General features: G+C 41.0%; 1 pseudogene; it reads left to right on the top strand.

Moving 5' to 3' along the window:
- The first annotated feature begins 21,810 nt into the window (after window positions 1-21,810).
- Window positions 21,811-25,424, top strand: LOC138880925 (uncharacterized; annotated as a pseudogene).
- Window positions 25,425-26,769: the final 1,345 nt, after the last annotated feature.

The raw sequence follows: 26,769 nt of genomic DNA, 5'->3' as shown, positions 1-26,769 counted from the left end.
ACCGCCGAGAGCCTACAAGAACCCTCCAGGGGTAGGTTTCCAGGGAAAGCAGGCTTTCAGAAATGAAAGAATCCAAAGAACATTCACTGAGTTGGGGGAAACCTATACTGTCGTGTTCCACAAATTAAGGCAATTAGGTTTGTTGAGTCCTGTTGAGCCTCGATTGCCAAATCCCCTTCCCAAAAATACGGACCACTCGGTGAGCTGTGAGTATTGTTCGGGGGCTCCCGGACATGATACCGAGAAGTGTTGGAAGTTGAAACATGCAGTACAGAATCTTATTGACACCAACAAGATTGAGGTTCAGACACCAGAGGCTGAAAGCAAAGATTCCTTATTTTGAAAAGCAAAGATCAACAGTTGAATGGCCACTCCTCTTCTTATACGAAGGGAGTCTTGGTAGTGGGCTCTGATTTTCTTTTCTTGTTTGGATTATTGCAGAGTTGTAATCCAGTTTTGTTTTAGTGTGAAACTCTGTTATCCCGTATTTCTATAAAGCGAAAGCTTTTCTCTTCTTATTTTGTTTTGAGTCTATTTTTCTTCCTTTTCTCTTTCTAAACAATGCTCTTTATACTGATCCCAATGACATGGCATGCGTAACGGATTTTCAACTTAGTCTAAAAATCAATCTGATTTCGAACTGATTATACAAAAGGTCAATCACGATGACGAATTGGGATACGATGATAATAAAGCCTTCAAAGAGACAAACAGAGAGTTAAGCTAGTTGGAAGAGAAATCCAAGCCCAACTTAAATGACGCATAAGACATCAATTTAGGGGATGCAGACGATATCAGGAAATTTAAAGAGGGACATCAAGTGTTGAAACGGATCCTCCCACATCAGGCCAAAACAAAATGGCAAATTTGTCCCGAATTGGCAGTGGCCGTCTATTGTGACCAAGATGTTATCCAGTTGCACTTCATGTCAGACAGATGTCGAGGGAAGATGCATCGACATGGCTATTAATTGTTGTTTGTTTGTTTATACTTGGCATTTATCGGAGAATGAAATGACGGAGGCAATTTTTTCTTCTATCCAAACATTTTAACCTTTGCTTCCCCTTTTGAGCCTTATTTATTCTTTCATACCCCTCTTTTGGAATCAGTAATGAAAATAAGAAAAAAGAGAAGAAAATATAATGATAATAAAAACAAAAGAAAAGTCAAAAAAAAAAAAAAGGAAAAAAGGGAGTTGTGAACTACGTTTGACCTGATTCCTCAAAGAAGGATACGTAGGCGCCTCACGGCTCGGTCATAGTGTAACCAAAAAATAAGAATCCCCAAGCGAGAAACTGGGGCAGAAGTTATGTTTGTAATGTTGGGAAAGAAGTTCGATTCCAAGAGTTGTAATGGTTTTTACCCATCAGAATTATTTTGAACCCTTTTTGATGCCCTCTTTTTCTTTTAGCCATAAACAAAAAAAAAACCCATGTTAATGTCCAAAAAAGACCTCCCGATCAGAATCCGAGGAAAGCCAAGTTAAGCAAATAAAAGCAGAGAAAGTCGGCAACGAATTGATAACCTAAAGAATCCCCAGCAAAGAGTCATATCGGCACCATAAGGCGACGAGAATTGAGAGAAATGAGAGAGTCTCATCAGTGAAAACCCCTCGAAGGGCACTATGAGGCGACAAGGATATAAAGGGGGCTAGCAAGATAAGATTGGCAAAAAATGGGCCGCATCCGGCGAAAGTTGGGCTTCTGCACATCCCCAGTAAAGAGTCATGTCGGTAACACTCCAATCTCCAGCTTAGAAAATAAAATGAGAAGAGTCTTATCGGTGAAAACCTTCACAGGCACCATAAGGCGACAAGAATTGAGAGAAATGAGAGAGCCTCATCAGTGAAAACCCCTCGAAGGGCACTATGAGGCGACAAGGATATAAAGCGGGCTAGCAAGATAAGATCCGCATCCGGCGAAAGTTGGGCTTCTGCACATCCCCGGCAAAGTAAGGCCGTCAGAAAAATTGATCGATATGAATAGACTGAGTTGGTTAATCCAGAAATGCATGACATGTTCGTTGGGATCGGTTATATCATTCAGATAAGTTCTTTTCTTTCTTTTTCCCAGCATTTGTTCAGAAAGACTTCTTCTTTTTCTATTTTTGAAATTCTTCACTTTTTCATTTCTTGGTTTAAAGATTTTACCTCCCCAACAGTTTATTTTTGAAAAGGATTTTCAGAGCTTGCTACCAGTTGCCAAAATGATGCAGAGCAAAATGCGAATAGGACATGCCAAAGATAATACGATAAAGCGAAAAGAAGTTGGTCGCAAGACCAAATGTTGAATGGGTCTAGACCCCAAGAGGACCAAATTTTCAAGGGTAGCCGGAGGAAAACAGGAAAGCAACAGTTGAGAAAATAAAAGGAAAATTCATTCCCAGCAAAATAACCCCCAGCAAGTTTGATAGTGTAATGAAGCACAAAGCGGGGGAGAGAGGAAAGGAGAAACCATCCCCAGCAGGAGTGGCACGACCACTCACCACCGCGTTTTAAAACTAACAAAATTTTGTTTGATTTGAAGCAGGTAACGGCAATGGCATTGATGCCAAAACTGCGTGCCACAAGGGATATTATCAAACTGGGGCAGAAAATTTTCCTTCCATTTAGAAAATTTTCTGGAAGTCAGCTGATAACATTTTATCCCCAACAGGTAAGTAAAGAATTCCCCAACAAATAATAATAATAATAATAAATAGAAAAAATATATATAAATAAATGGGGAAGGTAGAAAGGGAAAATTCATCCCAACAAGTATTCAAGGTAAGACATCTTCAAGTCTTAAGGATATTTTGGGTTCATCCGCCCTCGAACAGGATATTTTGGGTTCATCCGCCCTCGAATAGGATATTTTGGGTTCATCCGCCCTCGAATAGGATACTTTGGGTTCATCCGCCCTCGAACAGGATATTTTGGGTTCATCCGCCCTCGAACAGGATATTTTGGGTTCATCCGCCCTCGAATAGGATATTTTGGGTTCATCCGCCCTCGAATAGGATACTTTGGGTTCATCCGCCCTCGAACAGGATATTTTGGGTTCATCCGCCCTCGAACAGGATATTTTGGGTTCATCCACCCTCGAATAGGATATTTTGGGTTCATCCGCCCTCGAATAGGATACTTTGGGTTCATCCGCCCTCGAATAGGATACTTTGGGTTCATCCGCCCTCGAATAGGATATTTTGGGTTCATCCGCCCTCGAACAGGATATTTTGGGTTCATCCGCCCTCGAATAGGATACTTTGGGTTCATCCGCCCTCGAACAGGATATTTTGGGTTCATCCGCCCTCGAACAGGATATTTTGGGTTCATCCGCCCTCGAATAGGATATTTTGGGTTCATCCGCCCTCGAATAGGATACTTTGGGTTCATCCGCCCTCGAACAGGATATTTTGGGTTCATCCGCCCTCGAACAGGATATTTTGGGTTCATCCGCCCTCGAAGAGGATATTTTGGGTTCATCCGCCCTCGAATAGGTTACTTTGGGTTCATCCGCCCTCGAATAGGATACTTTGGGTTCATCCTCCCTCGAATAGGATACTTTGGGTTCATCCGCCCTCGAACAGGATATTTTGGGTTCATCCGCCCTCGAACAGGATATTTTGGGTTCATCCGCCCTCGAACAGGATATTTTGGGTTCATCCGCCCTCGAACAGGATATTTTGGGTTCATCCGCCCTCGAACAGGATATTTTGGGTTCATCCGCCCTCGAATAGGATATTTTGGGTTCATCCGCCCTCGAATAGGATACTTTGGGTTCATCCGCCCTCGAATAGGATATTTTGGGTTCATCCGCCCTCGAATAGGATACTTTGGGTTCATCCGCCCTCGAATAGGATATTTTGGGTTCATCCGCCCTCGAATAGGATATTTTGGGTTCATCCGCCCTCGAATAGGATACTTTGGGTTCATCCGCCCTCGAATAGGATACTTTGGGTTCATCCGCCCTCGAATAGGATACTTTGGGTTCATCCGCCCTCGAACAGGATATTTTGGGTTCATCCGCCCTCGAACAGGATATTTTGGGTTCATCCGCCCTCGAATAGGATACTTTGGGTTCATCCGCCCTCGAATAGGATACTTTGGGTTCATCCGCCCTCGAATAGGATATTTTGGGTTCATCCGCCCTCGAACAGGATATTTTGGGTTCATCCGCCCTCGAACAGGATATTTTGGGTTCATTCCGCCCTCGAATAGGATATTTTGGGTTCATCCGCCCTCGAATAGGATATTTTGGGTTCATCCGCCCTCGAATAGGATACTTTGGGTTCATCCGCCCTCGAATAGGATACTTTGGGTTCATCCGCCCTCGAATAGGATATTTTGGGTTCATCCGCCCTCGAACAGGATATTTTGGGTTCATCCGCCCTCGAACAGGATATTTTGGGTTCATCCGCCCTCGAATAGGATATTTTGGGTTCATCCGCCCTCGAATAGGATACTTTGGGTTCATCCGCCCTCGAACAGGATATTTTGGGTTCATCCGCCCTCGAACAGGATATTTTGGGTTCATCCGCCCTCGAATAGGATATTTTGGGTTCATCCGCCCTCGAATAGGATACTTTGGGTTCATCCGCCCTCGAACAGGATATTTTGGGTTCATCCGCCCTCGAACAGGATATTTTGGGTTCATCCACCCTCGAATAGGATATTTTGGGTTCATCCGCCCTCGAATAGGATACTTTGGGTTCATCCGCCCTCGAATAGGATACTTTGGGTTCATCCGCCCTCGAATAGGATATTTTGGGTTCATCCGCCCTCGAACAGGATATTTTGGGTTCATCCGCCCTCGAATAGGATACTTTGGGTTCATCCGCCCTCGAACAGGATATTTTGGGTTCATCCGCCCTCGAACAGGATATTTTGGGTTCATCCGCCCTCGAATAGGATATTTTGGGTTCATCCGCCCTCGAATAGGATACTTTGGGTTCATCCGCCCTCGAACAGGATATTTTGGGTTCATCCGCCCTCGAACAGGATATTTTGGGTTCATCCACCCTCGAATAGGATATTTTGGGTTCATCCGCCCTCGAATAGGATACTTTGGGTTCATCCGCCCTCGAATAGGATACTTTGGGTTCATCCGCCCTCGAATAGGATATTTTGGGTTCATCCGCCCTCGAACAGGATATTTTGGGTTCATCCGCCCTCGAACAGGATATTTTGGGTTCATCCGCCCTCGAACAGGATATTTTGGGTTCATCCGCCCTCGAACAGGATATTTTGGGTTCATCCACCCTCGAATAGGATATTTTGGGTTCATCCGCCCTTCGAATAGGATACTTTGGGTTCATCCGCCCTCGAATAGGATATTTTGGGTTCATCCGCCCTCGAATAGGATACTTTGGGTTCATCCGCCCTCGAATAGGATACTTTGGGTTCATCCGCCCTCGAATAGGATATTTTGGGTTCATCCGCCCTCGAACAGGATATTTTGGGTTCATCCGCCCTCGAACAGGATATTTTGGGTTCATCCGCCCTCGAACAGGATATTTTGGGTTCATCCGCCCTCGAACAGGATATTTTGGGTTCATCCACCCTCGAATAGGATATTTTGGGTTCATCCGCCCTCGAATAGGATACTTTGGGTTCATCCGCCCTCGAATAGGATATTTTGGGTTCATCCGCCCTCGAACAGGATATTTTGGGTTCATCCGCCCTCGAACAGGATATTTTGGGTTCATCCGCCCTCGAATAGGATATTTTGGGTTCATCCGCCCTCGAATAGGATACTTTGGGTTCATCCGCCCTCGAATAGGATATTTTGGGTTCATCCGCCCTCGAACAGGATATTTTGGGTTCATCCACCCTCGAATAGGATATTTTGGGTTCATCCGCCCTCGAATAGGATACTTTGGGTTCATCCGCCCTCGAATAGGATACTTTGGGTTCATCCGCCCTCGAATAGGATATTTTGGGTTCATCCGCCCTCGAATAGGATATTTTGGGTTCATCCGCCCTCGAATAGGATACTTTGGGTTCATCCGCCCTCGAATAGGATACTTTGGGTTCATCCGCCCTCGAATAGGATATTTTGGGTTCATCCGCCCTCGAACAGGATATTTTGGGTTCATCCGCCCTCGAACAGGATATTTTGGGTTCATCCGCCCTCGAATAGGATATTTTGGGTTCATCCGCCCTCGAATAGGATACTTTGGGTTCATCCGCCCTCGAACAGGATATTTTGGGTTCATCCGCCCTCGAACAGGATATTTTGGGTTCATCCGCCCTCGAATAGGATATTTTGGGTTCATCCGCCCTCGAATAGGATACTTTGGGTTCATCCGCCCTCGAACAGGATATTTTGGGTTCATCCGCCCTCGAACAGGATATTTTGGGTTCATCCACCCTCGAATAGGATATTTTGGGTTCATCCGCCCTCGAATAGGATACTTTGGGTTCATCCGCCCTCGAATAGGATACTTTGGGTTCATCCGCCCTCGAATAGGATATTTTGGGTTCATCCGCCCTCGAACAGGATATTTTGGGTTCATCCGCCCTCGAATAGGATACTTTGGGTTCATCCGCCCTCGAACAGGATATTTTGGGTTCATCCGCCCTCGAACAGGATATTTTGGGTTCATCCGCCCTCGAATAGGATATTTTGGGTTCATCCGCCCTCGAATAGGATACTTTGGGTTCATCCGCCCTCGAACAGGATATTTTGGGTTCATCCGCCCTCGAACAGGATATTTTGGGTTCATCCGCCCTCGAATAGGATATTTTGGGTTCATCCGCCCTCGAATAGGATACTTTGGGTTCATCCGCCCTCGAATAGGATACTTTGGGTTCATCCGCCCTCGAATAGGATATTTTGGGTTCATCCGCCCTCGAACAGGATATTTTGGGTTCATCCGCCCTCGAACAGGATATTTTGGGTTCATCCGCCCTCGAACAGGATATTTTGGGTTCATCCGCCCTCGAACAGGATATTTTGGGTTCATCCGCCCTCGAATAGGATATTTTGGGTTCATCCGCCCTCGAATAGGATATTTTGGGTTCATCCGCCCTCGAATAGGATACTTTGGGTTCATCCGCCCTCGAATAGGATACTTTGGGTTCATTCGCCCTCGAATAGGATACTTTGGGTTCATCCGCCCTCGAATAGGATACTTTGGGTTCATTCGCCCTCGAATAGGATATTTTGGGTTCATCTGCCCTCGAATAGGATATTTTGGGTTCATCCGCCCTCGAATAGGATATTTTGGGTTCATCCGCCCTCGAATAGGATATTTTGGGTCCATCCGCCCTCGAATAGGATATTTTGGGTCCATCCGCCCTCGAATAGGATTTTATTTTCTAAATTGTTGTTGAAACCAGGCGCCCACCTGTATAACGAGAGGAATACATTTTGTTGAACCCAGGCGCCCACCTGAATAACGAGAGGAACACATTTCAGTATTTGCATTTCATGTTCCAGGCGCCCACCTGAATAACGAGAGGAACACATTTCAGTATTTGCATTTCATGTCCCAGGCGCCCACCTGTATAACGAGAGGAATACATTCCAGTTTTTATTTCAAGTGTTGAAATTGGGAGCCCGCCCATAATAACAGAGGCATACATTTCAGTCTTTACTTTTCAGGTGTTGAAATTGGGAGCCCGCCCATAATAACAGAGGAATACATTCAGTCTTTAAATTTCTTGCTAGGCGCCCACCTGTATAACAAGGGAATACACCCTAATCTAGTGTTTAGTTCACTCTCAGCGCTGCATCAGTAGTATCAGTGGGCTACGATTTTGCTAACGACTCACAAACCTTCCCAGTGCCAACTGGGTTAGGAAATTTTGTTTGTTTTGATTGTTTTGACTGTCAGGGACCCGCCTGTAGAACGGAGTTTGTGGTATGTCAAAGATTGAAGAAGTTAGGGGTCCGCCTGTAGAACAGCGGGATCGTTCAAAGTCAAGCCGTAACCCATTGGAAGGCAGGAAGCCACAACAAAAATCCCAGCACTCAATCCAAGATAGAAGCAACAAGAAGCTCGCCCCAAGAATGCGAGTCAACAGTCTGAGAGAGTCAACAAAAGCTAGTCACAAAAACAAAAAGAAAAAAAGAAGAAAAAGAAAAGGAGAAAAATGAATGAATCCGAAGCACGGATGTGGAGAACAAATGTGATCTGCTCAAGAACTAGCGCCTACAACTAGCAAGTACCAAGGTTCAAATCCAAAGTCTGTATGAAGCACCATTCAAGACTCAAGACCAAGTTTCAGAAGACTTAAGAGATAGGAATCCTTGTAACAAGTAGCTGATAGGCTTAGTTAGGCTTTTTCAGTTTTCATTTTTGTTGTAATGACAGGACCGCAGACCGGAACCTCAACGGAACGGCACCTCGATCGGCTCTTCACCTCGGTACACTTCACTATCTCTCTCATTTCCGAACTACACGTGGCCTGATTCCTGTATAACCAAGGATATGTAGGCAGCTCAGATGCCAGGGCTCGGTCACATTCCCTCCCTTTCCTTAAGTGTAGTCCGTCCAAGTAATGGTCGGGTCAAAAACACGGCTAGTCGTTCTTTGTCGGAAAACTCTTCGTGTTTCCAGTCAAAGAGGGGCAGCTGTAAGCACGTGATTTTTGACCCTCCCCGAGAATTTTCACATTTTAGTGTGAATATGTGAAATTGGGTCTAGTATAGCTATTTTAACTATTTTTCCTTTATTTCGTTGCAAAAAGAAAAATTACAAAAAAAAAGTATATATATAAATTTTAGTTTATGTATCTCTCATCAACTTGAAAAATACAAAATTGCACTTTATTTTTGTACTTTATATAAATTCAAAAATTACAAAAAATATAATTCTATTAATGTTTTGTAGTCGTTTTAATTTTGGAAAAATACAAAAAATATTACTTTTTATTTTTGTCTTTATTAAAAACGAAAATTACAAAAAAATAGTTTTATTAATATTCTATAATCATTTTAACTTTGAAAAATACAAAAAATATTACTTCATATTTTATCTTAATATTTAAGAAAAACGAAAATTACAAAAAAAAATAGTTTCATTAATATTTTGTAGCTATTTTAAATCTTTAAAAAATATTTTAAAAATATATAGTTTTGTTGAATACTAGTCTTATTTTTGGTAGTTATTTTTGCTTACATAGGACTAGTTAAGCAACGTGTTCCTATTTCTCGGGTCCGGGCAAAAGAATAATATTCGGGTTTAAACTACCCGGTTTTAGGCCTAATTTTCGGACCTAGCCCATAATAAACAGTGTCCAGGACACATGGGGAACCCCACCACGCGTGGGGGACATATGCCTTGAACCCCACCACGCGTGGGGCTCATTTTTTGAGGGCAAAACATTACAAATACACGGACAAAACATGAAAGGAGGGATTTGGAGGATTTTAAAAAAAAAAAAAAAAAAAAAAAGAAAACAACGTACTGTTTATCTTCTTCTTCTTAAGAAGAAGAAGCAGAAGAAAACGCAAAAAAAAAAGAAAAAACGGGAAAACAGAACAAAAACGAGCCCCCCTCCATTACCAAGCAGACCCCTCCCCCTCGTCGTCATTTCCAAACCCAACACCAAACGAACGCCATAACCACTAGCCCGTTCGTCGCCCCAGCTGTCGGAACCACCGGAGCCCCGTCGAGACCCACCACTGTTTCCGCCTCCTCCATCACCACCATCAACAAACCACCATTGTTACCCATCTAGCGTCGCCACCAGCTTCACCAACACTACGACCAACACCTTCCCCGGCACCCCTACTGTCCAAACCACCTACTGCCGCAGGTCCAGCCATGAACGACCACCCTCGTCCTCCCAAACACCACCCCGACGCCATAACCACCACCCCCCACGTCCAAACCACCAAACAGGTCCGTCAGTAGCCCCCTCCCCCCGCGTCGACCTTACTGCTGTCGACGTCGTTCCGTCTTTCGCAGGCAGTTGTGGGTTGCCGCGATCCCGCCTTGCCGAGTTTTCTGTTTTCCGTCGAGGTCGACTTTGGTTCGTCGAGGTGCTGTCCGAGGTTCCGTCGTTGTTCTTCGTTCAGAGAGGTCCGGCTTGAGTTCCGTCGGAATCGTGTTTGTCGTCCTGAGTTTGTCGAGGTGCAAAGGTTAGTAAACCTCGATGTATTAGATAAATAAACTTACGTTGAATGTTGGAGATGCAATATAAAAATTGGTATGGAAATTTTCTGCCTATGTTTCATTGTCTGCATTTTGGTTCATTTTGCGTTGTGTTATTCTTGTTTATTTGATGTCATTTAATCAAGTTGGGCTAGTTGTTCTATGACACAAGTTTGACATTAATCTGTTCGTCTTTTCCTTCGGTTAGTTCATTCGAAAAAATAGTATTAGTGCATGCTGTTACTACTACCGAAATACTCATTTGCTAAAACTCTTTTTATTAAACTTCTAACAAGTTATGAGATTTTAGTTGTAAAGAAGCTGTAAGGTTTAGTATGGTTAAAAACGTAAAAATGGCATCCCTTTAAAAATATAAAAAATAAATAAATAGTAAATAATAATAATAAAAAATAAAATGAGACGAGCCTCGCCAAATAAAAGGGACAAATTGCGGGGCCCTCACAAAATATATGTATTAAATATTTAGATCCCGGGGATGGGTCGTTTAGCAAATTTCACGGCCCTACCCAAAAATAATAATGTGCTAGTCGCTTTAGGCGCACCTTTAATAATCTAATTTTCTTAAACTCGGGTGTGCATTTCATGCGACCCAAATCCAAATCCTAAAACATCAAATAAAATATGTTTCGGATTGTGGGTGCATTTCATGTGACACAGTCCAAAGATATATTTTAAGCGATGTTCACATTCTTGTAAAAACAATAATAATAAAGCGGTTAAAAGATAAATTTGCACATAAGTTCATAGTGTATTAAAAATCAGATAAATAAGCCAAATATAACAGTTGAGCGACCGTGCTAGAACCACGGAACTCGGGAATGCCTAACACCTTCTCCCGGGTTAACAGAATTCCTTATCTAGATTTCTGGTACGCAGACTGTAATATAGAGTCATTATTTTCCTCGATTCGGGATTAAAATTGGTGACTTGGGACACCCTAAATCTCCCAAGTGGCGACTCTGAAATAAACAAATAAATCCCGTTTCGATTGTCCTTTAATTGGAAAAAACCCCCTGCGCCCCCCGGGCGCGGAAAAAGGAGGTGTGACAGTAATAATGGGAGTGGTTGTCAATTTGTACTTGAGGAGTTCAAAAGCCTTCATACATTACTCATTGAAGACGAACTTGGCATCTTTTTCTAATAACTTGCACAAAGGATTCATTACCTTAGAAAAGTCTTTGATGAATCTTCGGTAGAACCCCGCATGCCCAAGAAAACTTCTAACCCCCTTGACTGACGTAGGAGGAGGAAGCTTTGAGATCACTTCAATTTTAGCTTTGTCCATCTCTATACCATGCTTTGAAATCTTATGGCCGAGGAAAATTCCCTCCTCGACCATAAAGTGGCATTTTTCCCAGTTAAGCACGAGATTAGTCTCTTCACACCGGGCCAACACCTTGTCAAGATTTTTCAAACATTCATCAAACGAGTCACCCACAACACTGAAGTCATCCATGAACACCTCCAAAATGGCCTCCACCATGTGGGTAAATATGGCCATCATACAGCGCTAGAATGTAGCCGGTGCATTACACAACCCAAATGACATTCTAGAAAAAGCAAAGGTGTCATTAAGACAAGTGAAGGTTGTTTTCTCCTGATCTTTCGGAGTAATCAAAATCTGGTTATACCTAGAGTACCCATCCAAGAAACAGTAGAAGGCACGCCCAACAATTCTATCCAGCATCTGGTCAAGAAAAGGCATTGGAAAGTGATCCTTGCAGGTCACTTTATTCAGCTTGCGGTAGTCCATGCACACCCTCCATCCGGTGATAGTCCTGGTGGGAATCAACTCATTTTGTGCATTAGTAACCACTATCATACCACCCTTCTTCTTCACACATTGTACCGGCGAAGTCCAAGAACTATCCGAGATGGGGTACATAACCCCTGCATCAAACCACTTGATCACCTCCTTTTTGACAACCTCTTGCATAGCCTCATTCAACCTCCTTTGATGTTCTACGAAGGGCTTGGCATCATCTTCAAGAATAATCTTGTGCATATAAAAGGCCGGGCTTATTCCCCAAATATCAGCTAGAGTACATCCAATTGCCTTCTTCCATTTTTGGAGCACCGCCAATGTGGCATCTACCTGTATGTTAGTAAGACAAGAGGAAATAATAACTGGCAAAGTTGAACTAGGGCCTAAGAATTCATACCTAAGGTGTGAAGGCAACGACTTCAACTCCAACACAGGAGGTTCCTCGATTGAGGGCTTTGTTGGTGGAGTCTTTCTATTCTCGAGATTCAAAGAGAGTTTCTGAGGCTCATAAGAGTAAGAGCCCATTCCATATAAAGCATAGACACACTCCACCCGGCCTTCATCCTCATTGACATCAAGATTCAACAACACTACTTCTAGAGGGTCCTCCACATTGATCATTGCACTAGTATCATCAACTATCACTACCGTAACAAGATCCATAAAAGAGCACACCTCAGTACTATTGGGCTGCTTCATTGACTTGCACACATGAAAGACCACTTTTTCATCATGTACCCGGAAGGTGAGTTCCCCTGCTTTCACATCAACTAACGCCTTCCCAGTTGAAAAGAAAGGTCTTCCCAATATGATCGGAACCTCATAATCAATCAAACAGTCCAAAATCACAAAGTCAGCAGGCAAGATAAACTTGTCCACCCAAACAAGAACATCATCAATAATACCAAGCAGCCTCTTCAATGTTCTATCCGCCATTTGTAACCTCATTGAAGTAGGTCGTGGTTGACCAATACCCAAAGTTTTGAAAACGGAGTAAGGCATCAAATTGATGCTCGCTCCCAAGTTACACAATGTCTTTGCAAAATCTGCACTCCCAATGGTGCATGGAATAGTGAAAGCGCCGGGATCTTCAAGCTTTGGAGCCATTGAGTGCAAAATTGCACTTACTTGGTGAGTCATTTTGATGGTCTCACAATCCATGGATCTCTTTTTAGTCACCAAGTCTTTCATGAACTTGGCGTAACCCGGCATTTGTTCAAGAGCTTCCACTAATGAAACATTGATTGAAAAGCTTTTCATCATCTCTATGAACTTCTTAAATTGGTTCTCATTCTTTTGCTTCACAAGCCTTTGAGGGTAAGGTGGAGGAGGCCTTGGCAAGAGACCCTTAGCCTTGGTCACTACCATTTTCGGTATGTCTATTACGTGTTCCCTAGACAGGTTCACATCATCTTGGGTATCCACCTCACCATCGTGAACATCAATCCTCACTTCCGCATTCACATTCTCTTCTCTCACTTGCTCATAAACTAAAGGAACATCATCATCTTGCACTTGAATCTCATCACTCACAATTTCCTTTTGTTTGGAGGTATTCACATCGCCACCTCGACCACTTCTAGTAATCACCGCCATTGCATGCTCGGTGTTGTTCCCACCCTTAGGGTTTACTACCGTATCACTAGGTAGAGCCCCCTTAGGACGAGTATTCAAAGATTGTGAAATCTGGCCAAGTTGAACCTCCAAATTCCGGATTGAAGTATTGTGGGATGCCAACTGGGCATTGGAGTCGGCGTTCTTCTTCATCCTTTGTTCAAACATCATCTCGATCCTTCCTATCTCATTGTTTGATAAGCTAGGACCTTGGGACGAAAATGGAGGTGGGTTGTTTGGTTGTTGATACATCGGGGGCCTTTGAAAGGCTTTCTCCCCGATTCCCTTGATTGACATTGTTCCAACCCCCTTGGTTGTTGTTTCCTCCCCAATTGTTGTTTCTGCCACTCCAGTTGCCCTGATTGTTCTAGTTTCCCCAATTTTGATTGTTGTTCCCCCAGTTGCTATTGCCTTGCTGGTTTTGATTCCCCCAATCGCCTTGGGATCTCCACTATTGTTGTTGGTTAGGAGCATTGCCCATTTATCCTTGGTAATTGTTCACATACTGCACTTCTTCATTCTGCTCATCATAACTTGAAACCACCACTACCTTGGTCATATTGATTCGGACTACTTTGACCTTGTTGACCTCTTTGTCGCCTCTTGTTGACCAACATGTTGACACCTTCCATAGCATTAACTTGTCTAGGAGCTTGAACTTGTTGTAACTGAGCTTTTGCCAATCGGTTCATTGTTGTAGTCAACTCTTTTATTGCTTGTCCATGGTCATGAAGCTCTTTGTGCAAGTGAATGACAGTGGGGTCACCTTGTGGCACATTAGCTTGACTTTGCCAAACCGAAGAAGTATCAGCCATCTCATCAAGAATATCACAAGCCTCAACATAAGGCAGCTTCATGAAATTACCCCCTACTAACTGGTTCACCACACACTGATTGGTCGTGTTTATACCCCGATAAAATGTATGTTGAATCATTGCCTCAGTCATATCATTGTTGGGGCCTTCCTTGACCATAGTTCTATATCGATCCCAGATTTCATGAAGGGACTCATTTGGTTCTTGTTTGAATGCTAAGATTTCATCCCTCAATGCCGCCATATGTCCCGGTGAGAAAAACTTGGCTATGCACTTATCAGCCAACCCATCCCATGTAGTGATAGAATAGTTGGGAAGCCTCTCGAGCCAGTCCAAAGTTTTCCCTCTAAGTGAGAAAGGGAATAATCTCAACCGCAACACATCCTCTAACACATTTGTTTGCTTGCTTCCCCAACACGTATCCACAAAGCCCTTGAGATGTTTATATGCATTCTGATGGGAAGCACCTATGAAATACTCTCGCTGCTCGAACAAAGTCAATATCACATTTGTAATTTGGAAATTTCCCATCCGGATCCGGGGTGGGACAATTGCACTAGCATATCCTTCGTTTGGAAGCACCTGAGGAGTGACTCTTGGAAGAGGCGGGGGAGGGTATGGAACATTATCATTGGCCTGACGGCCTCTCCTTTGAGCTTGAGGCAATATAGGTACCTCATCATCAATATTGTCATCAACCTCCTCCACTGGAATAGCATTTCCAAGATTATCGTTGTTCGCCATTTTGTACCTGAATTTATGACAAACACAAATTAGTAACACCGAAGGAAAAAAAAACAAAACACAAAACTAGTTAGATAGATAGCCAAAACCGTTTAGCTCCTCGGCAACGGCGCCAAAAAATGATCGGGTTCAACCCTACACCACTACAGAGTGGCAAAAGCGGTCGATGCAGCTTTTACCCGATAAGGTAGGGATCGAATCCACAGGGAGCTAGATTAATTTAGAGTTGGATTCCTATCTAATCTAGCAGTGTGTAGTGCTTTCAATTGCACTTCTAATCACGTTTGTTTGTTTGTTACTTCTAATTTTATACTAATAATGTGCGAAATTAAGCTAAGTACATGTGTATGTAGGGTTTTCTAAATGGGTAAAGAGGCACTACAAAAGTGACTTCCCCCTAGGTGAATACTTGATGGGTTCTAAAGCCTAAGGCAAAGTTGTTATGTTTGGGATCGCGATATAGCTAATGCATGAAACTACTCACTCTATACCTCTCGGTAACTTGAGTGACTTTGCCCTAATTGGCTTTCTCAAGACCAATTGGTTGTCAAAATTGTTCAAGCAATATAGGCTCAAGTCGGGTATTACTATCTCTTGGTTTAACCCTTTAATTGAGGTTATCAATCTCTTGAATAAGCTTCAATTCCTTGTTGGCCTGATTTTCCTAGACTCAAACTCTCTTTCTCAAGAAGAGCCCAAATAAAAAAGGCACAAATTAGTGTTTGTAATCACTAATTCAACATGAAAAACACAAATCAGGCCAAATATCAACCACCCATAAACATCTAAGCCCTAAAACAAGAGACTCATCAAATACCCACACTAGGGTTGAGCCACAACCCTAGCTAATGGGTCTATCTACTCATAATAATGGAAGAAATCAGATATTTAGATGAAGAATAATCCATAAAATATAATTACAAGGTAAGATTTGAAGATTCAATGTTAAACTAGCTATGAAATTACTCAAAATAGCTAAAAGGTGGCGTTCACGTGCTCAGCTACCGATAAGATGACCTAAAAATCTGAAAACGAAGTATTTAGACAAGGTCGAATTTTCTGGACAAAAATGTCCCTGAAGGAGGTACCGCTGATCGCGGAAAATGGATTGTGGCCGCGGTAAGGCTTTTTGGCTTCAAATCTTGTTCTCTGAATCTGGCCACCGCGGACCGCAATAAATGGACCTCAACCGCGATGGCTACACCACTGCCGCATAAAATCAATCGCGGCCAGCGGTGTCTTGAAAACTTCCAAACATTAGGTTCTTTGAATCTCTTCTCTACGGACCGCAACAAATGGACCGCGGTTGCGATGATGCTACCGCGGCTACGTAAAATCAACCGCGGGGTTGCTTGAAATTCCAGAATTGCATATTTCTGATCTTTGCCACCGCGGACCGCGATAAAAGAACTGTGGTCGCAGTGGGTCTATTGCAGCTGCGGTGGATTTACTCCTGCAATGGTGTTTTGACTTGCTCTTGGTACTTGTGCAGGTTTCACTCCTTTTTGAGCTGATTTTTGACTTCCTTGTCACTTTTTGACCAAACACTGCAAACAAGCACAACATGTAAGCTTTCGGGATTACTTGTATACACTTTTAATCTAAAACTCAAGCAAAAAGAAGTATAAAATAGACTAGAATACCTAGTTATCACTAAGTTCTACCCAAAATTCTCGATTCTACCATGAAAACTCTAGATTCTAGGATGAAATCTTATAAAAAGAAGTTAAAGAGTGGAAGAAATGAGTTTAAAATTACTTACTTATGATTTAAGGAAGAAAGAGTATTTGAAAAATCGCCTCTTATGCTTTAGGGTTTTGAAAAAGATGAAAATGGATGAAAAGTCCCGTTTATATAGCCCTCACAGATCCTCAAACGCTGTCCACGGAAAAAGGGTCGTGGCCGCAAAACTCACCGCTGACAGCGAAATAACGGGCGCGGCCGCGAAAACTTTGGCCTTGCCCACCGCTGACCGTGAAATCCCACTGCGACAGCAGAATCCCCAGCGCGACCGCGAAATTCCACCGCGGACCGCGAGACCCCAGGTTCAAAGACCTGCAACTTTTTGGAATTATGTAGCACATGTCTTTTCCTAAGTCTATACACCTCGAAGCATATCCGTAACACACCCGAGCCCTTGGGGCTCTAAACCAAACATGCACACAAGTCTAAAAATATCATACGTACTTGTTCATGCGATCATATTGCCAAAATAACATCAACAACTACGAATTTAACCTCAAAGTCATGATTTTCCTCAAGAAACTTCAAATTTACTATTTTCACCACCGGACGTCTGAATCACGTCAAATCAACTCTGATTCTTATCAAATTTCACAGATACGACATAAATATTATTTTAAACCTGTACCGGGCTCTGAAACTAAAATACAGGCCCGATACCCTCAAGATCACAAACCATTTCATTTCCAAAAGTCCTTATATTTTCCAGCAAATAATTTTCTTTAAAAATTCTTTTCTCGAGCTAGGGACATCGGAATTCGATTCCGGGCATACGCCCATGTCCCATATTTTACTACGGACCCTACGGGACAATCAAATCACGGGTCCGGGTCCGTTTTCCAAAAATGCTAACCGAAGTAAACTTTAATCAATTTTAAAGGCTAAATTTAATATTTTTCTTAAATTTCACATAAAAGCTTTCCGGAAACGTGCCCAGACTGCGCACGTAAATCGAGGAGGAAGAAAATGAGGTTTTTAAGACCAGAACCCAGATTTGGATTCTAAAGCACAAGATGACCCTTTGGGTCATCACAATTGCATTAGTAATGACGTTAACATCTGATCTCTCTGTAGCAAACAACTTGGAACAACAGTAGCCATGTGACATATTTTCGAACACCTGGGCTTCAATGTTTTTTGAATATTCCTTGATTGTAGCCATGTGACCTTCCGACAATGCGAGATGCTATTTACGAAAATGAATTCGTACCTTTGCAGCAAAGTGTTCCCAATCTGTCAATTGCTTGTTCTGTAGAAGCCATCGTAACCACTCCAATGACTCACCGTCTAGGTAAATAGATGCACGTAATAATTGTTGTTTTTTGATGTGCCATAGAATTCAAAGTAGCGTTCAGGTTGAGAAATCCATACCTCTGGATCCTCGCCACTGAATCAGGGGAATTCCACAGGAGTAGACTTACTCGTTGTAAGGTTTTCAACCAACTCATGTAACAATGAACGAATTTCAGCAATATCCTTCGACCACGAATACTTCACGCCCTTAATTGAATCATCGATAGTTCGAAATATCTGGTCCTCCGTTGAAGTCCTCTCAATGAAAGCATCAATGAAACAAACTGGATATTACACCCAAACCAATTGATTATATTAACTCACTAAACAAAATTACAATAACTAAATATCAATAGAACAGTAGAAAACAACACTAAAGAAAATAGAGAGTAGATGAGAAGAGAAATTTCAACCTAAAGCTAAAAAGAAAGGGGATGAGAGACAGATTCAGCGGAGGAGATGAGAAGAACAGACTGAGCCAAGGCTTTAACATAATTCGGATGCCCTGTATTCCTCCCAAATCCCAAATATAATGTCCTAGCATTCTATTCGGTTGTTTAGTCATTGGGCCTCTTCTCAATTTAGTTTTAGATCTAATACTCCCAACTGGATCAGCTTTGTTACATGCTTCTAACCCATAATCCCATATTGAGTCATGTGGGTTCACAACAACCTCTCTTTATGAGGACTGTTGGGCGCCTTTTGTCAGGATTGACGTGCACAATTAGGTAAAATACCTTAAAACCCTCCTAAACTTGTCACGAATTATTAGTTTCCTCACTAAACTATCTCATGTTCGAATTACCTCCCTAAACTAGGATAAGTGAATTTAAAAATCCCCTTGGGCTGCCACATGGCACAGGAAGTGATCTCAAATGGTCTTTGGCGCGTGAGGCTGGATAAAAAGGCCACCTAATAAGCTATAACGGTAAAATGTCCCCCTAATCAATATTTTTCTTTTATTTTTTATATTCCTAATGGCTATTCTTTCATTTCTTCCTCTTTATAAGTTCCTCCATTGAAGCATAAAAATTGCCCATTCTTTTTGTATAATTCTAGATTTTTTTTCTTTAGTTGTTAAAGTTCTTAGTGATATTCTTGGTTTCCTTCCTAGTTTTCTCCAAAACATTGAAGATGAACTCACTTTGTAAATGTGGGTATCCGTCTCATTTGAAAATTTCGAGGTCAAATGACAATCTAGGAAGAAAATTTTTTGGTTGTAAAAAATATAAGGTATGATAAAGTAATGTTTAGAAGGTTTAAATTGATTATAATTTATGTTGGGTTTGTTCTAGGTTTTTTCATAATTTTTTTTTGATAGTTGTGTTTTTTGTACAGATTAAAGGTCATAAGACTTATAATATTTTTGAGTAGTACGAACCCGAATTTCCAAAACAAGCTAATGTTATTATTTTGGGTTTGTTGAAGAAGAGAAATAAACAAGAGCAAGAGCTGAAGTGGAGAAGAAACCGAAGATTTCTATGTAAACTGAATTAATGAAATTGGGAGAGGCATTGAGAGATTTTTTGATAGTTCTGCTAGACAGATCGAGCGGAGGGTTTAGAGACAAATGAAATCTTTATGTTTTACTTCTAACGTTTTGCCTTTTTTCTTTTCTTCATTTTTTTTTTATTTAGTAATTAGTATAAAAATTTAATATCATTTTATTTAGCCTATGTGGAGTACAAATCAGATAAATTGTCCAAATGTATCGCGCGTGCATACACTTAACTAGGTGTATGAGACCGGGGGAGGGAGAGGGGGGGGGGAGAGGTTAAATGCACTTATTCTAGTATAGGGGGTAATTTGAACCCCGAGATAGTTTAGAGAAGAAACTATAATTCACCACAAGATTAGGGGAGTTTTAAAATATTTTGCCGCACAATTACGAAGTACGAATGCTATTTTCATTTTCAGTAAGAAAAAAGAGAAAATAAAAGTGGCTAATCTCACGCATATTATATGGACATTTGGTTGTACAAATTACATACTATCATAAATATACCAACTAAACAGATAAAATGGCTGAGAGTTGGGGGGGAATCATGTCTATAAATTTTAGGAGTCTGTTTTAAATATTCTATTGTATGGAAAATTGTATTTTGTGTCTCATGCAATTGAGACTAGTTATATGAGATATTTTTTTTGTTTCACAATTTTATGGATTCAAATTTTGTGGACCCATAAATGTAAAATTAAAGTCCACAAATTTATAAGACAGAAAGGAATCTCACACAGTGAGGCACACAATAAACAATAAAACTTCTCCCATTGCATAATCATAAAGGTTCGGAGTTGACTTGATTTTGATGTGGGGTTAGAAGACGTACAGAAGGCCCATGCTTTGGTGACAGAATATCGTGTCATGGGACTTGTCTAGACTAGACTAGATTGGTGTCAGATACCAACAATTCTGGCACAGATAGCTGCGACAATAGTAAATACTGTAATTAATTTAATGCTATCTTCCTCTTATTTTATGTGATATATTTGATTGCGTACAAAGTACAAGAGGAAATTTTTTTCCAAAGTTAATTGTGATCTAAACAAGTTGTGTGGCTAATAAAAGTAAAATTAAAAGTTTAAAGTTAAATTATTTTTAAATATAAAAAAATATTATTCTTTTTAAAACAAACTAAAAAAGAAATTGGATAACATAAATTGGGAGACATAGGGAGTACCAGTACTTATTAGTATAATTTTGTTAATATCGACCTAGCAAAAGAATAAGTAAAAGAGTAATAACCTGACCCCAGTACTAGAAAAATTACTTGTACAGACATCAAAAGAACATAATATTAAAGACACAGCCTTTTATACTGCCCCGACCGTTGAGTATATTTGTAGACAATAAATTTGCGTCGAGAAAATAAAATCAAGACCGAAAAATATCGCAACAATCGTAGTATTTTATTTCGAATGTTTGAGTGTTACAATCTCTATGAATCCTCTGATTCTTCTTTTCAATAGTAAATAAATTCAAGGGTCTTTGAGCTTGATCTTGAATATGTATTTGTTGCCTCGAACGATAATCTTGTTCTTGAGCTTGAACTTGATTGTTTGAACTTGACCTTGATTTGTTCTTCGTTCTTGGACTTGCACTTGATTTCTTGAACTTGAACTTGAAGCCTGAAACTTGTGGAGGAATTTGCAGTGTTTGATCCACGAGCTCTTTCTTGCTTCTTGTTATAACTTCTGGTGTCTTTTCTAAGTTATGAAGATCCCTATTTATAGTTGTGGAAGGGAAGAGTTGTGATAAGAACAAACTCTTTCCGACCAATCAAATTGAAGCGTGACAAGGCTGCATTTGATTGGCCAGAACATGTCACTTGCACACGTGGCGCGATTTCATTGGCCTTTTAGCGTGACTGGACATGCCTTATCATTTTGACACGTGGCATGATCCTATTGGCTCTTTCGTTTGACTTGACGGGCCACGTCATTTGACACGTGGCACCAAACTGGGCCTCTAGGAAGATGACATCTGGGGCTTAATGAAGTGGGCTCATCACTTTAGCCCAATTAAATGTGATAGCCCAATGGATTAAGATTTATTTATTTAATTCATATATATTGGTCTTATATAATTAATTCAATTATATTAGCCCATAGTATTTATTTGGACTAGTATATTTAAGATATAGTCCAAATTAGGTATTTAATTTGAATCCAATAAATTTTACATGCTTACAAATGCCCCCTACTTCAAAACTTATCGAGATGTAGACCTTAATGACTAGACTTGAAGTATTTAACGAAAGCAACATATCTTTACCGATCTTTCACGTAAATTCTTTCATTAAGTTCACATGATCATTCTGGAGCACATGGATCAGTTGTAAAGCTCAAAGGCTTTATTTGACTTATAATCTTACATACCTCACATTAGAAAATTTAAAACAACATTATTATAACATTGGGCATTGGATAGAAATCTAGTTCACGTTAGGATTTTCCTATCCTATTCATCATAGAACTCCTTAGTTTAATCACCTACACATCAACTTGAATTAAGGTCGGCATTCCTATGCGCCAAAATCACTGCATGTAGTTTTCTTTTTCAATTAGGTTAGGACAACACAATTCCTTTTGGATTATAATATTCACTGCTCCCACATCGGAGTAAATTTCCTTACAACTGCCTTTCACTCCCTATATAAACACATGCGCATATCTTTGTTCAGTATCAATTCGCATGTTTGCAAGTTATTTGAGTCTAGTTTGGTGGACTCGGAAGCATTGACGCGAAGGTAATTTCTTCTTCCTTTCTTGTGCTTTCTTTTTTGTTGTCTTTTTTTTTGTAGATAAAGCGAGAAAGATATGTTCTTGTTCAACAAGATGATCCACGCATGAAGAAGATAATCTTGGGGTGTGAGGGGATGGGTATCCATCCTTGCCCGATTCTTGGAGAGATTACTCTCAATGTGGCCCAATTCTTGGAGAGATTACTCTCAAAATAACCCGATTCTTGGAGAGATTACTCTCAAAATGGCCCGATTTTTGGAGAGAATACTCTCAATGTGGCCCAATTCTTGGAAAGATTACTCTCAAAATGGCCCGATTCTTGGAGAGATTACTCTAAAAAAATGGCCCGATTCTTGGAGAGATTACTCTCAAAATGGCCCGATTCTTGGAGAGATTACTCTCAATGTGACCCAATTCTTGAAGAGATTACTCTCAAAATGGCCCGATTCTTGGAGAGATTACTCTCAAAATGACCCGATTCTTGGAGAGATTACTCTCAAAATGGCCAAATTCTTGGAGAGATTACTCTCAAAATGGCCCGATTCTTGGAGATATTACTCTCAAAATGGCCCGATTCTTGGAGAGATTATTCTCGATGTGGCCCTATTTTTGGAAAGATTACTCTCAAAATGGCCCGATTCTTGGAGAGATTACTCTCAAAATGGCCCGATTCTTGGAGAGATTACTCTCAAAATGGCCAAATTCTTGGAGAGATTACTCTCAATGTGGCCCAATTCTTGGAGAGCATTTCATCCATTTAGACATTTGTACCTATTCTAATATTCTTGATTCGGACTTTGATGACCCCTCTTTTTTTTTTCAGCACGAAGAGATGGCAAATTTCAGGGACTATACCTCACCTTCCTCAAAACGTAGATATCTCATCATCGAGACTGAAGATGGCATAGAACAAACCAAGCTTTTGGTTCACACCTCACAAGCCGGCCGATATGCAACCCCATGGCCTCCTCTAAGGAACTCCCTTCATGTAGAGAACTGGACCTTGGAACACAAATCGATTTCTAATCCATTATCCAAGATGTGGTCTCTCCAAGCGCCAATCCATCACCATGTAAATATTGCTAGCACCCTTCCAAACTTAGGAAGTCGCATAATTCAAGGCGAAGTACGTTGGGAAAACACAACAACAATCGAGGGCGAGTATCATCATATCCTACGATATTGGGAATGAGCTGAAGACGTACTTGGTGGAAGCCAACAAACTCTGAGTACAACAAAGATTTACGAAGCTTCCTATGCCTCACTTTTCACTTATGATCGAAACTCGAACATTTTGCAAGCATTTTGTGAGGCTTGGTGCCCCAAGACGAATACACTTCTTACATCAGCTGGGGAGCTATCTATATCTCTTTGAGACTTACATATCCTTGGGGGTTTGCCCATTGCGGGTTCTCCGTACGAAGAAGTGGTACCTGAGACAAGGGAACTCATCGGTTTGAATGAAAAACAAGTCAGATTTATTCCTCGATCTTACGAGTATTTATTTGCCGCATTTCATCATCTTAAGGAGGGTACGGGTGCTACCCAAAAGGTCTCCTTCATCAAGTGGACAAGTTTTTGGTATAAAAAAACTTTAATATATAGGCCTGCCCCATTGCGAAAGGAAAAGAAATTTGCACGCCTAAAGTCAACACATAATCCTAACGGAGTTATTCCCGAGACGACGAGGTGGTCGAGTGATCAAGAAACTATATTCTCTAAGCTTAGGGTGAGGTTTGACAAGAAAGATGAGACATATGTAGCGGCATTCTTATCAATTTGGCTATGTGCCTTTGTGTTCCCCAAGGTAGAGAACTCCATTCGTCCTGAGACTTTTAAGATGGCAAGCATGATGGCAGGCGGGCGACAAATTAGCCTTGCAGTCCCAGTTTTAGCATGTATTTATCATGGTTTGAATAAGATTTCGTGTTCTTCCCAACTCGATCAGGTCAAAATTTCTTTTCCCATTCATTATGTTTATGGCTGGCTTGCACATTACTTCAAAACCCACTATCCACTTGCTAAGGGTCCGTCTGTCCCTTTGATGGTGGCATACTCAGGAGAAGGGGCTGCAAGGTACTTTGACGAGAAGGATGGAAGAAAACGCATCTACAATGGGGAGGATATAATTTGGGCACCAACAATGTTAACCAATTCTCGTCCTTATTATTACGTGGATAACGATTCCCCTCAAGAATTGGAATCAAATTACTTCATGAGCTTACGTTTTAATTACCTTCCTTTGAGGTATGGTAACTCATTCATCATCGAGCCATATAGCCCGCATCGGTTTGGTCGTCAATTTGGATTTTACCAGAACGTCCCCGACTTTTTGGAGAACGATATCCGCAACACCTCTCTAGATGAAGGAATTAGATTTTGGAGGATTTGCATACTATATCGATCTATGTCACGTGCGGTTTTTCCCCCAGTGGGAGATCCTATAGAGAAGCCTTTCTCCACTAATTATATGTCTTGGTGGGAGAAAGCGCATGGGAAGTTTCTTGAGAATAACTTACAAGCTTTGGTAGACAATGTTGGGCTAAAGTCTACCACTCCTTTAGGAGGTGAAGATCAAGGTGTTGGAAAGACGCTCGCAAAAGTTAAAAAAATATCAACTCCAATCCCAAAAGTAGTTACGCAACCTAAAAAAGGAAGCTTAAATCCTCAAAGGCAGCTTTGAAAGAAGTGGTGTGCACTTCAACAGCTATAGAGACACACCCTCTAGTTCTTCCATTTAACACGCGTGTTCCTCAAGACACAAGCCAGAGTACCAATGAAGATCAAAATTGGAAAAGGAAACGGCCAAACCCAGCCAAGATCGTAGAGGTTCAAAGTGTTGATAGTCCCTCAAGAACGCATACAGCTTGTAACAAAGAGGTAAAATACAATCGCCTCGCTCATTCCTCTTTTTTTTTCCAGGAGTAGCTTCACTATAAGTTACTTACTTATTTTTTTGCTTTTTCTTTATGCAGTTAAACACCATTGGGCATCCGATGGTATCCCCATGCGACAAGTCGCAAGTGAGTGATGAATCTATTGGAGGGCCTACGTGTAAAGTGAAGTCATCGTCAAAGGCGTCATCTCTTCCTCATGACTAATCCCTAAAAAGACAAACTCCAAATGAGATAACTCGCATTTCACCAATGCCAAATACAGCAGTATCTATATTTGAAGGAAAAAGTATTGTTTTCAATCGCAAGAAGGAATTCATTTTGGGACTTTGGGAGGATATTTGCAATAGGCTCTCCAAAACTCGTCCGGAATTGCTCTCATCTTATAGGGAGCAAATCATTGAGATTTTCGAGGATATGAAGAAGACGAATATTCTGGATTTTTCTCCATTAGAAGATTTACTGAATTCTCTTTTTGAACTAGCCGCATCATATGAACAAGAGCGATCCAATATGGCTGATAAGACGAGTGAAGATGAGAAGCTAGAGCTGATTTCCAAAGCTAAGGAGCTTCTCGAATTGTTCAAACTTGAAGCAAGTGAGAAAGTCAGGAAAGTTTCCTCTAGTGAAAAGAAATTGAAGAGAGTCGTGAAGAAGTTGCAGACATTACAACAAGAGGGGGAGAACCTCGAAGGTATTATAGAAGCGACTCAAAAGGAGGTTGAAGAGATTCAGAAAAAATTTCAACTGCCGAGACTGAGGTCTCTTCATATGACAACATAAATTTGTTGACTGTTTATGATTCGGCCAATTTGGAGGAGAAGAAGAAGAACTTGGAGACTAGCTGTCAAGAACCGATCAACTACAAATTTTGTTTAGATTGGGTTGTTAGCATTATCTCCTCTTTTATATTTTTATATTAGGTTGACCTAGTGGATATTTATTTCATCTTAGATAAGATTGTTTCTCCTTAGTTGCATAGTTTTTTTTTACTTTACGCACTTGTAATGAAAGGTTCATATCTTATCGTGGGAGAGTCCAAATAATGAACTATTTGATTTTTTCAAAAATTAGATTTCAATATCTAAAATATATCCAAAATTCAGAATCAAGCACCTTTAGAATCGCCCCAGATAATATTTTGGGACCAACTTTAGATCCCACCACGTTGAAAATTTCAGATTTGTGCAGTCTCACTAAAAAAATTCATATCTTGGCGTAAAAATATCGAAATTGCAAACCATTTGATTTCAAGAAAACTAGACTTCAAGATCTAGAGCATACCCAAAATTTTAAATCAAACAATTTCAGAATCGTCCCAAATAATATTTTGAAACCAACTTTATATTGCACCTCGCTATCAATTCCAGATTTGCCCAGTCTCACTAAAAAAATCATATCTTGGTGTAGGAACATTGAAATTATGAACCGTTTGATTTCTTGAAAACTAGACTTCAAAATCTAGAACATATCCAAAATTCTCAATCAAATAACTTAAGAACCTCCCAGATTATATTTTGAAATCAACTTTAGATTCCACCACGTTGAAAAT

The sequence above is a fragment of the Nicotiana sylvestris genome, chromosome 11 (genome assembly GCF_000393655.2).
Source record: "Nicotiana sylvestris chromosome 11, ASM39365v2, whole genome shotgun sequence".
Classification (NCBI taxonomy): domain Eukaryota; kingdom Viridiplantae; phylum Streptophyta; class Magnoliopsida; order Solanales; family Solanaceae; genus Nicotiana; species Nicotiana sylvestris.
This window is presented reverse-complemented; position numbering and strand designations above follow the sequence as displayed.